We start from the raw sequence: 13,505 nt of genomic DNA on the forward strand, positions 1-13,505 counted from the left end.
CAGGAGGGGAAGACCCTCTATGAGGTGAATTGATTCAGTGACTGGGGTAATCAGGATGGGTGTGTCAGAGACAATGAAATTGGCAGGGGATAGAGCATGGTTTAAGGCTGTTGTACATAGGGTCGCTATGAGTCGCAAACGATTCGACGGCACATAACGACAACAATGTTGGCTGCTGTCTTGGTAACCTGTGGGGTTGAGAGTTTTCAGCAAATCTAGGGCTTGGTCCATTCTTGAACAGCTGGGCGACACTGCACCATTGTAGTCTGGAAAGTCAGATGGTTTCATGTGAGCAGCCACAGTTTAGGTGGGACTCCACCAGTATAGTCTGAAATCAGAATGCTTTGGGCTGAAGAACTCCACCAATTTTTGTAGTAGGAAATGGATAAAACATGCATGTAAAATATTTGGTGACTGGAATGCAAACGTTGGAAACAAAGTAAAATAGTAGATGGAATTTATGGGGGCAGTGACAGAAATAAGGCTCAAGATGAAATAACTGAATTTTTTTACTTTTAATTATTTATCTATATTAATACTGTTTTTAAGAAGCGCAGATGGTGGCTATGCACATCGACCATACAGGAATTAGATTGACTACATCTGTGGAAAGAATCATTGGGGAAGTCCAATATCAGCAGTCAAAACCAGGCCAGGTGCTAACTGTGGAACAGACCATCAATTGTACATGTGCAAGTTCAAATTAAAGCTGAAGAAAGTTAAACTAGTCCACAGAACTAAATTACAACCTTGAGTCTACCCTACCAAAATTTAAAAATCATCTCAAGAACAGTTTGAGGCATTGAACATTGTTGCAGGGGGATTATAACTATCCTAGTTACTGCAAGTCATGAAAGGTAGTTTATTATTGCATGATGTATAAGAAAAAGGTAAATAGAAAAAGGATGGGAGACTCAGACAGCCAGCAAGCCAACTACACCAGAAACCCCTGATGGCCATAATTTACAGAAAGAGTTATAAAAGTCACACTATTGAAGGTCCACTTATATCAAGTTAATAAAGAAAAAGTGTGTTTGTACATTTGGTTTCCTGGTTTCTTAGATAAGAGAGACTTTAAATGTCAAAATCATTTCAATATTCAATAGTGATTTATGCTTGGTTTTTACATGGCAGATTTACATTAAAGCAATCCTAATTATTGAATTTAGGATCGTACCCATGAAGAGAGTAAAAGGTCACTATAAAGGTAGAGGAGAAAGATAAAACCAAAATAAAAGGCAAAAGTGACTGAAAATTGCACTAGAACATCATCATTAAGCCCAAACAAAGGAAGGGATGTGAAAGAAATGATTAAAGAGATGATTTCAAAAGGCAGCTAACCAAGACTGGGTAAAGTTATAATGGAATGTGTGCAAAGAGCTGGAGTTGGGGAATAAAATGGGGAGAACTTACTCAGCATTTCTGAAGCTCAAATAACTGAAAAACAACTCTAGACTTGAGTTGCAATACTGAGAGATGCTCTGAGCAAAATCTTGAGTAATCCAGGAAGCATCAAAAGAAGATGGAAAGAATATACAGAGTTGTTGTACAAAAAAGAATTGGTTGACTTTGAAATAATTCAAGAACTAACATAATAAAGAGCTAATGGTGGTGTGAGAATTTTAAACTACATTGAAGACACTGGCAAAAAGGAAGGCCCCAGAAATCAATGGGACACTAATTGGCATGTTTCACGTAACAGATGCAGTCCTGGACATGTTCACCTATCTGTAATAGTAAATTTGGAAAACCTGGCCAACCATCTGGAAAAGATACATATTTATGCCTATTCCCAAGAAAGAAGATCCAAAAGAATGTGGAAACTGTAAAACAATATCGTTAATATCACATGCAAGCAAAATTCTGCTGAAGATCGTCCAAAAATGGATAGAACAAAAACTGCCAGAAGTTCAAGTGGGGTTTAGTAGAGGCCATGGCACCAGGAATATCATTGCTGATTTCAAATGAATTCTGGCTGAAAGCAGAGAATATTAGAAAAATGTCTATTTGGGTTTTATTAACTATGAAAAAGCATTTGACTGCATGGATTAGAAGCAGTTATGGTTAACATTGAGAAGAAGGGGAATCGTAGAACACGTGCTCAAGAAAAATCTACGCCTAGACCAAGAAGCTGTTGTCTGAAAGAGCAAGGGAACACGCCAAAGAAAATTGTGCATCCGGGATGTATCCTTTCACTATACTCATTCAAACTATATGCTGAGCAAATAATTAGTTATGCTGTACTATGAAGAGGAATGTGACATCAGAATTGGAGGAAGACTGATAAACAACCTGCATTTTGCAGACAATACCACCTTGCTTGCTGAAAGCAAGGAGGACCTGAAGTGCTTGCTGCAGAAGATCAGAGACTACATCCTTCAAATATAAATTGTATCTCAACATCAAGAAGACAAAAATCCTCACCTCTGGACCAATAAATAGGTAACAGCATGAGGAATGAAGAAAAGATTGAAACTGTCAATGATTTCATCTTACTTGGACCCACATTTGATAAACATGTTACTAGCAGCATTTAGATCAGGAGATATAGTACATCAAGATAGACTGCTGTCAAGGATTTCTCCAAAGCCCTGAAGAGCAATGACATCAGTTTAAAGAGCAAGGTGTGCCTGATTTAGGTAATGGCCTTTTCAATCACATGTTATGCATCTGATAGCTGAAGAATGAATAAGGATGACAGAAGAAGAATTCATGCCTAAGAATTATGGTGTTGGAGGAGAATACTGAATATCCCATGCACAGTAAAAAGGAAAAAAAAATTAAAAAGATAGGACTTTGAGAAAATACAGCCCGTGGGCTTCTTGGAGGCAAGGATAGAGAAGCTTTACACACATACTTTGGGCATATTCCTAGGATGGGCTATTCCTTGGAAAAGTACTTCATGTTTGGAAAGGTGGAGAGTCTGCAAAAAGACGGGGGAAAAAACCCTCAAAAGAGACAGATTGATATAGTGACTGTGGCAATGGGCTTAACTATGTCAGAGAAGACAAGGATGGCACAGGATAGGACAGGGTTCTGATCTGTTGTTTGTAGGGTTGCTATGAGTTATACTTGATTCAATAACATCTAACACCAACAGACTTAAGCTAGAGCTATTATTTTCCCATGTTATTTGTAACATAAGTGTATGTATACCAAAAATACAAGCACTGCTCAGAGTGAAGATTTGCTTAATGACAGCATATAATCTACCTAGGAATAGTTTATGCCATATGAAGCAAAGACATTACGAGATACCTCTGCATTGTGGAATGCTTCGTAGCTTTTATAAGCTCCTCCAATACATTTCTAGGGAATTCTGGTGGCCTATGAGGCAAGGAGTTGTGCTGCCAAACCAGAGGTAGGGCATTCAAATCCACCAGCTGTTCCATGGGAGAAAGATAGGTAATCTCCTGCTGTGCAGTTTACAGCCCCTGAAAACCTGCTGGAGGATCAGTTATAAGTCGGTCCTAATTCAACAGCACACAACAAATAATAATAACACCTCATATGATTCTGATTTCTGGAACACTTGGTGATGCTCCTAGCCTCATTCCTAGGCACATATAAATCGCTCACCCAAAGATTTTACCAGAAAATGGAAACTAATCATTTATCAGTTAATAGAGATGATAAATTCATTTGGTAAAGACAAAACAAAGAACGCTTGGCACAATAAAGCTATGGTCAAAGCATGTTTTATCCTAACCTGCCAATCCACACTTCATTAGTAAGTTGATATTTACGAGGAATTTCAACTAAAAAGACTACACCAGGATGCAGAATGACTGTAACTCAGCAGCGGCTTCTTCCTCAAATTATCTTCTCTGCAGAGCAGCCATGCCTAGTGAAATGTTGATGCCCCATTAATTTGCTGGGCATTTGCATTACCAGAAATAGTTAATAGGGGAGAGGGAGGGAAAGACATGACTTTTGAACAGACTGCCAATTTGAGCTGATGTACAAAGGTGGATGGATTACAGCAATTCATTTACATTTCCTGGTTCCGTGTGCATGTTAATGATGACTCCAAAGAGCCCTCTCATCCTTAACAGTGTGTCAGTCACGTTGGGATTCATTCACTCCATTCCAGGAATAGGGCAGCTTGTCAAGAGCGAGCCTCTGAACAGCCAATGCTTTGTGGGAGCGTGACTCCTCTGCCGGCCACCTGCGCTTCCACTCCTTGGCTTTCACATAAGTTGCTTTGTTCCAGGGTTGCTGGCATGGGCTCAACTCTAGTTAGGACAAGATTAATACTGTGAACTGTTAGGCTTTCCTGGCAGCCTGTCTTGTCTTTTCTCTGATACCCTTCACTCCTTCCTGTCGTCATTAATGCCTCTGCTCACAGAACAAGGGGAGAAAAGTCTTATTTTCTATCTTCATTTAATACTTTAACGGAAAATTGTGCAACTACCACAAGCTAGGTACTTTCTGAGCTACATTTTATGATTATGATATGGTGAGAAAAAGAGGGTATTTTTTTAATTTTTCTTGTGGTTTGTTTTTTTTTTTTTTTTTGGTTTTCCTACAACAATTTGCTTACATTATGTTTTAAATACTTATATTTACATCGTGTTTCGTACAATCATCCATATACATTTTACTTTATATAATTAATTACTACAATTGTTGTTGTGTACATTTGAGTGCATACTGACCCATAGCTGACCCAGTGGGTTTTCAGGGGCAGTTAATTGCATGGGAGGAGATTGTCCATCTTTTTCATACGGAGCAGCCGGTGGTCTCGAACTGAGTGCCTTTGGGATTGCAGCACAACTTCTTGCTACTAGGCCACCAGAGCTTCATCTATGCCTGTTTTTACCCTATCTTTTCTAGTCCCTATTGAATCATTGCTATTTCTTCTTCTACCCCAAACCCACTCACTAAACTCTGCTATCCTAGGGATTTCCACCCTTTCCCTTTTTCCACTTAAAAAAAGAGGATGATGTTTAATGATGTTGTTATGTAACTCCCCAGTAAGTTTTCAGAGGAAATAAATTGCATTGGAGTAGATCAACCATAGCCTGAATTTCATGTTGCTATTTTGTATATGATTAGATTCTTAATGTGATAGACTGATTTTTTTGAATTATTCATTATACTATTTGAACCTGTGAAGACTCAAGATATAATGGGATAGGTAATTAAGATGATTTGTTTGGTTTCATTTGCCTTATTTTATTATCTTTTGTTATTAGGTACTCCTGAGTGGGTTCCAACTCACAGTGACTCTACAAACAAAACAAAACAAAACGCTCCTGGTCCTGTGGCATCCTCACCCTCTTTGCTGTGTTTAGGCCCACTGTTGCCGTTACCGAGTCAATCCATCTCTTAGGGGTTTTCCTCTCCTTTGCTAACCCTCTAAGTGTCCAAGCTTGATGTCCTGGTCTATGGGCTGGCCCCTTCTGACGACACGGTCAAAGCATGTGAGAGGAAGCCCCAGCGGCGTTCTTGCTTGTAGAAGGAGCACTCTTGCCCCACTTCTTTCTAGACAGTAGCTTATGAAAGTTACTTGGACCACGCCAGTCTTCCAAGGGCTTAGTATAACTTTTCAGTTTATGAGGAAACAGTTGGATGCAGAGTCTTGGCAAACACGTTGCAATCAATTCGCTACTCAAAAGGAATATTTACAAATCAAACAAGCGCAAAGTTGACACAGAGCTGGTTGAACAGAAGAATTTTCTCTATCCCAGAAAATTACTGCCTGAGTTTCAGTGGGTTCAAGTGTAGAAAATTAAACAGATACTGGTGTTGGATTTATTTTGGATGGACTGCAAGAGCATAGAGGAAGAAGGAATGCCTCGTTAGTAAATAGCAGTAATTGTTTCCACAAACCCTGCTATTCATGAGAGGATTTCAAAATATCCAGACATTTTAGCACTTCTCTCAGAAGTTCAGCCTTCATTGGAATGGTTTCTTTTTTTGTGGCAAGAATATAGTTCTGTTTCTGCTATTGCTAGTGTGTGCTGTCCATTATGATGCATAGCAAGAATATATGACAGAGTAGAACCATCCAACAAGATACCCTAAATTGTAATCTTTGTAGGAATATATTACCACATCTTTTCTCTAGTGGTGAGATTAGGTGGGCTCAGTCTTCGGATAGCAGCCAAGCACTTAACCATTGTACCACCAGAACTCCTAGATTTAGTTATCACTGCCTTTGGGTAGATTTTGACTCACAGAGACCCTCCATTGTGTTTCCGAGGCTGTAGATCCTATCTTTCACTATTAGAGCCACAGGCAGATTCAAACAGTCTGAGTTGGGCAGCCTTTGGTTTAGGAAGTCCTTCCACTTATGGACGAACGAGATCACCTGAGCAGCCTAAGCGCATAACAGAGAAATCGAATTATGATTGGGTTATAGAGTAAGGGAAGGACTCTTCAAAGAAAGGTTCTTCTGAGCTGAAGGGTTGTTAAATGGTAAATGCTTTGGAGAAGGTCTTGAAGTGGAAAAAGGTCTTCTTACATTTGAAAAACTGAATGGTAGATAAAGAAAGCTGATACAAGTAAGGGAGAGAGTCCTGACATGAGCTGAAGTCCAAGAGGTTGGTTACTGTTCTTGCTCTTAGGAGCCATTAGGTGAAGTGCAACTCTCAGTGAACCTTTGAAGTGCGCCCTGCCCTATCTCACACCATCCCAATCATCTACGATACACCGGAGCCCATTGCTACAGTCCCCGTGTCAATCCATCGCACAGGGGGATTTTTCACCTTCACCGACCTTCCTTCTTTCTAAGCATGATGTCCCTTTCCAGGGATAGCCTCACTTAGCCACATGTTCAAAGTATGAAAGATAAAGCCTAGCCATCTTTGGCTCCAACGTGCACTCTGGCTGTGCTTTTCTGAAGACATGTTAAATGCTTTGTGGAACATAAACAAACACCTCCCAAACCTATTGCCTTTAAGTTAGTTCTGCCTCGTGTCAGCCCTCTACCAGGCTTTGGTGCTGTAAATCTCTAGCAGAAGAAACTACCCATCCACCTTCCTCAGATCCACTGGTGGATATGAATAATTCATTTTCATCTACCAGCACCACCACCTGTAACCAGTTATGTCCCCAGAGCTCCTTAGTGTAACATGTGGGGAAAACCCCAACATTTAAGAATTTCCAGAAGATTTTCAGAGAGCTAGCAAACATACTGCAAAGATAGTGCATATTTATGTTCTCCTAAAAATTTCTTCAAAGCAGAGTCTAAAACACTGATCAATATGAATTAAAACAACATGGATTCCATCTCAACATCAAGGAAACCAAAATTCTTACTATTGGACCAAGAGGCAATATCAAACAATACAGTGTTGGTAAGTAGGAATTAACTGAAACTTTCAGAATTTGGATTTATTCTAAGAACAATGGAAAATCTGCCAAATACTTTAAGCAAACATGCAACTTTAGACATTCACATTTTATTTTTACTCTATGGAAATTTTTACTTTATGGTCTACACAATTACTTGATAGGCTTCAGCGAACTGGGAAATGAATAAGGATGACTGAAGAATTGATGCCTTTGAGTTATGGTGCAGGAGAAGAGTATTGAACATACTATGAACCTCCAGAAGAACAAGTAGTTCTGTCTTGGAGAGGGTGAAATCAAGTTTCTCCTTGGAGCAGAGGATTTTGAAGCTCCATCTCACATACTTTGGACACGTAGCCGGGAGGGACCAGTTCTTGGAGAAGACATCATGTTTGTAAGGGTGGAGGGACAGCACAGGAAAGGAAGACTCCAGGTGAGATGGATTGATACAGTAACTGGGACAATGGGATTAGATGTGCCGGAGTCAATGAGACTGGCTCAGGATAAGACAGGGTTCAGAGATGTTGTTCATAGAGTCACTATGAGTGACAACTCAATGGCACATAACAATGACAATACACATTTTCACCTTCTAACTGCTATTTGTCTAAAAAAAGGTTTCTCTTTTATAACATGACTTTATTTCTGACAGTTAAATGATTCATTTGTTTCCTATTTCTTTGTTAATACTATTAAGAGAGAGAATATTTAATAGACTCACCTTATCCTTTGTAAGGAGCTTTGGTGGCCTAGGGATAAGGAGTGTCCTGCCAACCCAAGGCACAGGCTTGGATATACCAGCCGCTCCATGGAAGAAAGATGAAAAGTCTCCTCCTTCAGAGATTTACAGACTCTGAAGTACCATTGGACAGTCAGCTCCGGGTTGGTTCTCACTCAACAGTACACAGTAATATCTTTACAGTCCAGGCTGTAGACTTCAGGTCAGTGGTCAACCAATATGTTGGCGATAAACATTTTTTTTTTTTTGCTTCTCATGGATAAAATGTGTATAGAGCCACCGTCTAGATAACATTTACAAGTCAATGTATATCTTAGCTCTAGAAAAGAAGCTTTCTGGCTCCATGCCCCATTTTATACTTAATGTGTCTTAGAATGATTTACTCACATTTTCTACTTCCCACTTGTCCCAGGTGTCTGTACCACTACATTATTTTCTCCTCTCTCATGATTAATAAGGGGCTAGAGAGAAGGTGTGGTCCTCTTTAAATTGTTTTACATTTAAACTGCAGACAGAAAAGAAACCATTCGTCATGGAGTCATAAAAGTCTCCGAGTAGCTAGTCCAAGGTTGCTGGTTTGGAAAGCATTTTGAATTATCATTCCCTTGGGGAGATGGCTGGGTGGGTGGGGCCTCTGGGGCCTCATCATCCTTTTTGCCAAGTCAGTTTTAGTGTGTTTCTTAACATCTGTGCGTGGTTTAGTGTTCCAAACAAGTAGTCATTAAGTCAGCTTTGTTTATTATGGACTCCAGGAATCTCGGGTCCTGTATAAATTCAGAAGGTAATTAGAAATTTTCTCATGCTCTTGGTCCAAGGAGCTATGTTAAACATTTTGGCAGGAGGTTTCTTATCTATCATTCTTTTTCATTTTAATGGCTATGGGCTTCTTTATAAAATTCAGCAATAGTATAATTGTTCCAAATACCAATAGGTGTATTAGACCAGTTTATTGAGGTTGTTGTCCAGGTTCAGGAAAAAAAGCAAAAATGGCAACTTGGAATCTGTGGTAGTTTCCTTGGGGAATCTATCCTCAGGAAGCTGGGCCAAGAACAAATGCACAGAGGGGAACTCCATGTTCCAGGTGATGTATGTCTACCTCAGTACCTGTCTGAATCCCTCCGAACATACTCTAAGCTGAATACTTTAAAGGCATTAAGGAATTGAGGCAGACATAGGTAAACAAAGCCTAAGAGCTACAACCAGCGTGCTTTTGCATACCAGTGACTGCCCAATATGCAAAATGAGCACAGATTTATTTCTACTTGCTAAACAATTTTGCATTTCCCCATCCCCCTCACCACCACATCAAAAGAATCTGCTTCTAGGTTATCTGGCGTCTGTCACTCCATACAACTCAACAGAACTCTCCTACCCAGTCAAACCAAAACCAACAGCAAACTCTTACTCGTGGTGATCCTCCATCACATTTTCAAAGAAGCTAATGGATTTGAACTATGGGCCTTTTGGCTAGCAGTGGAACAAATAATGTTACAGGTTGAAGTCTCTTGTCAAATTTATAATTCCTGACAGAGAGGAAGTATCTAGTAAGAAAGATAAAGCATAGGCTTTTTTATTAATCTATCACAAACCATGATGTTAGGAATGTGTGTAGAATTGCTGACTATATCTTAGCAAGTAAACACGAGTAAGTCCATGTTCTGAGGATTTGGGAATGAGAAGACTTAACACATTGTAGGAAGTTTCGTTTACCACTAGATTCATCATCTAGTTACTTTTGTGTTTTTATTGTTATTGCTTAGGACACTCACAAGGTTTGGATGCAGCAGGCCCTTGTTAGCTACTCGCCAGTCAGCCCTTTCCTGGGGCCCTCATACACAATGAATGAACGCCTGCTGCTCCCGTGCTAGCTGTTGCCTGAGATAATGGGACACCGCACTCATTAAGACAATATTTCCCAACCTTTTTATGTCATGCCATACGTGGAAATGGGATTGATATGGCACACTGGAACAAACAGAAAAATGTTCCTTGAGAACAGGATGACTCGCCTGAAGGCCTAGCAGATTCAGGCTCTCCCCATCGGCCCAGATGTTGAGGAGATCCGTATCTTGGTGCTTTGAACTCCATTTTTGGCACATCACTATTTTATACAATACTATAAAATAAAATGGATATTTTTTAAAAAAACAGACATAGTGGTTAATTTCTTGTAAAAATAAGATGGTCCCTAGGATTTATATGCTGAGCCAGTTCCCCCTTACAGGTCCAGCCTCTCCAGAGCATTTCCCTTGTCCACGTGAGCAATGTCCAACATGGCTCCTCACCAATTTCGTATTTCAGGAAGCAGGATGCAGAACTAGAAGAAGAAAGTTACATTTTTCTTTTTAAGTGCATAATCTGAAAGTGACACGTATCACTTCTACATCTACCACTACTAACCTTAGGTAAATAGCCAGACCTCACTCTAAGGAGGCTTGTTGTGTACTGTCGAGTCAGCACTGACTCATAGCTGACCCTCCAGTGGGTTTTTAGACACTGTAAATCTCAAGGGAGGAGAATGCCCATGTTTCTCCCATGAAACAGCTGGTGGATTTGAACCATATGTCTTTGGGTTGGCAGTGCAAGTCCTTATCATTTGAACACCAGAGCTCCCTTCTGAAGGGGACGGGGGGTGGGGGTGGGGGGCTAGGGAAGAAAATCTTCAATTAGGAGCTGATTTTATTTTTGTATAAATTATATTATGGAAGATTGGCATTTTTTGTTTGTTCACTTTGATTATCTGCACAGATAAGCATGCATTTCTTTGCAGTCATATAGACCTTACTCATTTTCTCTTCCGAGGAAACATTCAATATTTCCATTCTGTTATTGCCATCAGTTCAAATAATAGGGTTTTTTTTTATAATTTTTTGTTCGTTTATTTAGTTTTGTTTTCTTGGTGTGTGTGTGTACCATCAAATCAGATCCAGCTGGTACAGGAGGAGATTGTCCCTCCTTCTCCAGCGGAGCATGTGGTAGATTCAAACTGTGTACCTTCAGGCTTGCAGTGCAGCTTCTTGCCATTAGGCCATCAGAGCTTCCTCAAATAGCAGGGCTTTGATGATACAGAGCTGCCTCCACGAGGTTCAGATAGTCTTCTTTGCCTTAAATTCAACTTCTTCCTACCTCCTTGTCTCTTTGTACACCCACCTCAAATAACCTGTCTACAAATATGGAGACAAACAATGTAACATTGCTAAAACTTGATACTGAGAAAATGAAGGAAAGCAGAAAGTGCACAACAGACACAAGTTCATTATCATTATCAAAAGTTACTGGATGGAAATTGCAAATATGTCCCTGTCTCTAGAGTGAGGTGTGTTCCTCAGATGTTACATCTCACAATCCTTGATTGTGTTCTGTTGCAAGAACACCCTTTTAAGTGTCCTGCCTGCATTACCCTTGATGTTGACATCTGAAATGAACACTGGATGGTTTGCCATCCTTGGTGGCTCATAACTTTAAAAGCCCTATTTCAGCTGTCATACTGTTTTATATCGAAGATACTCTTTATCAGTCAGGTTGAAGTAGAATTGGCAAGACCATCCTCATGAACTTTAATAGGATTCTAGTTTATTTGCTTACTGCAACATTCATGTAATAAAACCATAAACAACATCTTATTTATTTCTATTTTTGGCCAGAACACTTTGAGGTGGTGTTTTTTTGTGGGGTTTTTTTGTTTGTTGGTTTTTGGTTTTTGTTTTTTTGGTTTTGTTTTACACACTAGTTTTGAATTAGTCTCCACTATTTTAACTCCATGGTGATTATCTTAAACTATCTGAAATGACAGTCTCTCCCCAGCCTAAGAGTAAGACAATCCATTTAATAAGATTTTTATAGTCAGGATGGAGCATAAAAACTTAAAATGGAAGTATCTCAGAAATTATGTGGGACATATCTCTTGCTAATTATTACCTCTGACAGACCAAATCCTGTTTCTCTAGACACTGAAACAATCCATCTCATCTTGAGTCTTCCTCTTTTACGCTGTCCCTTCACCCTTCCAAGCATGATGTCTCTTTGCAAGAACTGGTCCCTCCTGGCCACATACCGAAATTATGTGAGATGGAGCTTAAAAATCCTTGCCTTCAGGAAGCAGCCTGCTTTCACCCTCTCCAGGACAGACCTGTTTGTTTTCCTGGCAGTCCAAAGTATGTTCAACACTCTTCTCCAGCACCGCAACTCAAAGGCATAGTTCTTTTTTCTATCATACTTAATTACTGTCTAGCTATCTGATGCATAGCAAGTGATTGTGAAGACCATGGCCTGTATCAAGCACATCTTAGTCTCCAGACTGACATCATTGCTCTTCAGTACTCTAGATAGATCCTTGACAGCATCATACTTTCCCAATGCAATTCATCTTTTCATTTCCTAACTGCTGGTGCCAATATTGGTTATGGAGCAAGCAAGCTGAATTTGTTAACAATCTCAATCTCTTCACCATTTATCATGAAGCTGCCAATTGGCCCAGAGGTGAGAACCTTTGTTTTTGGTTTAGTTGGGTTTTGGGGTGGTTTTGTTATTGTTGTTTTGTTTTTTGTTGTTGAGCTTCAATCCATATTGAAAACTACAGTCCTTAGCCTTCTGCAGCAAATATCTCATGTCCTTCTCAGCTTCAGCAAATAAGGTTGTCTCATCTGCATAATGCAAGTGGTTGATGAGTCTTCCTCCAATCCTGATGTCACATTCCTCCTCATAAAGTATAGCCTTCTAAATAATCTGTTCTGCATATAGATTGAAAAGGTATCGAGATAGATTGCATCCCTAACGCACATTTTTCCTGATCCTGAGCCATGCACTGTTTTCCTCTTTCATCCTGAGGACTGACCTCTAGTTCAAGGATAGATTTCACATGAGCACAATTAAGTGTTCTGGAATTTCCATTATTCTCAAGTTTAGCGGCAATTTGTTGGGATCCACACAGTCAACTGCTTTTGCACAGTCAATGAAACTCAGATAGACAATACTCTGGTACACTCTGCTTTCAGCCAAGATCCATCTAACATTGGTCATAGTACTACTTCGATGATGTCCCTAGTACCACCACTTTTGATTTTCTGAGTCCACATCTTTGCACATTTCATTATAATACTTTGCTTTGTCCTCCCAAGCTGCCCTTTGCCTATTCAGTCAACTATGATTGTTGAGTGCAGAGTTTACCTTTCTTAGTCCACTGAAAGATAGGTAAATTAATAATAGATAAATAGGACTTTGACGAAGAGAACTACTCAGTAATAGCCTGAGTTCCTTTTTCATATGTCATTGTGTTGTACGTCTTTGAGTTAGAAGCAAACTGTACCTGACCCTCCAGCAGGTTATTGTTGTTGTTGTTACGTGCCATCGAGTCGCTTGCGACTCATAGTGACCCTATGTACAACAGCCCTAAACTCCGCTCTATCCTGTGCCAATTGCACTGTCTCTGACACTCCCATCCCAATTATCCCAGTCACTGAATTGATCC

Source organism: Elephantulus edwardii, unplaced genomic scaffold, assembly GCF_000299155.1.
Source record: "Elephantulus edwardii isolate Elephantulus edwardi_28Jun2011 unplaced genomic scaffold, EleEdw1.0 scaffold00008, whole genome shotgun sequence".
Taxonomy (NCBI): Eukaryota; Metazoa; Chordata; class Mammalia; order Macroscelidea; family Macroscelididae; genus Elephantulus; species Elephantulus edwardii.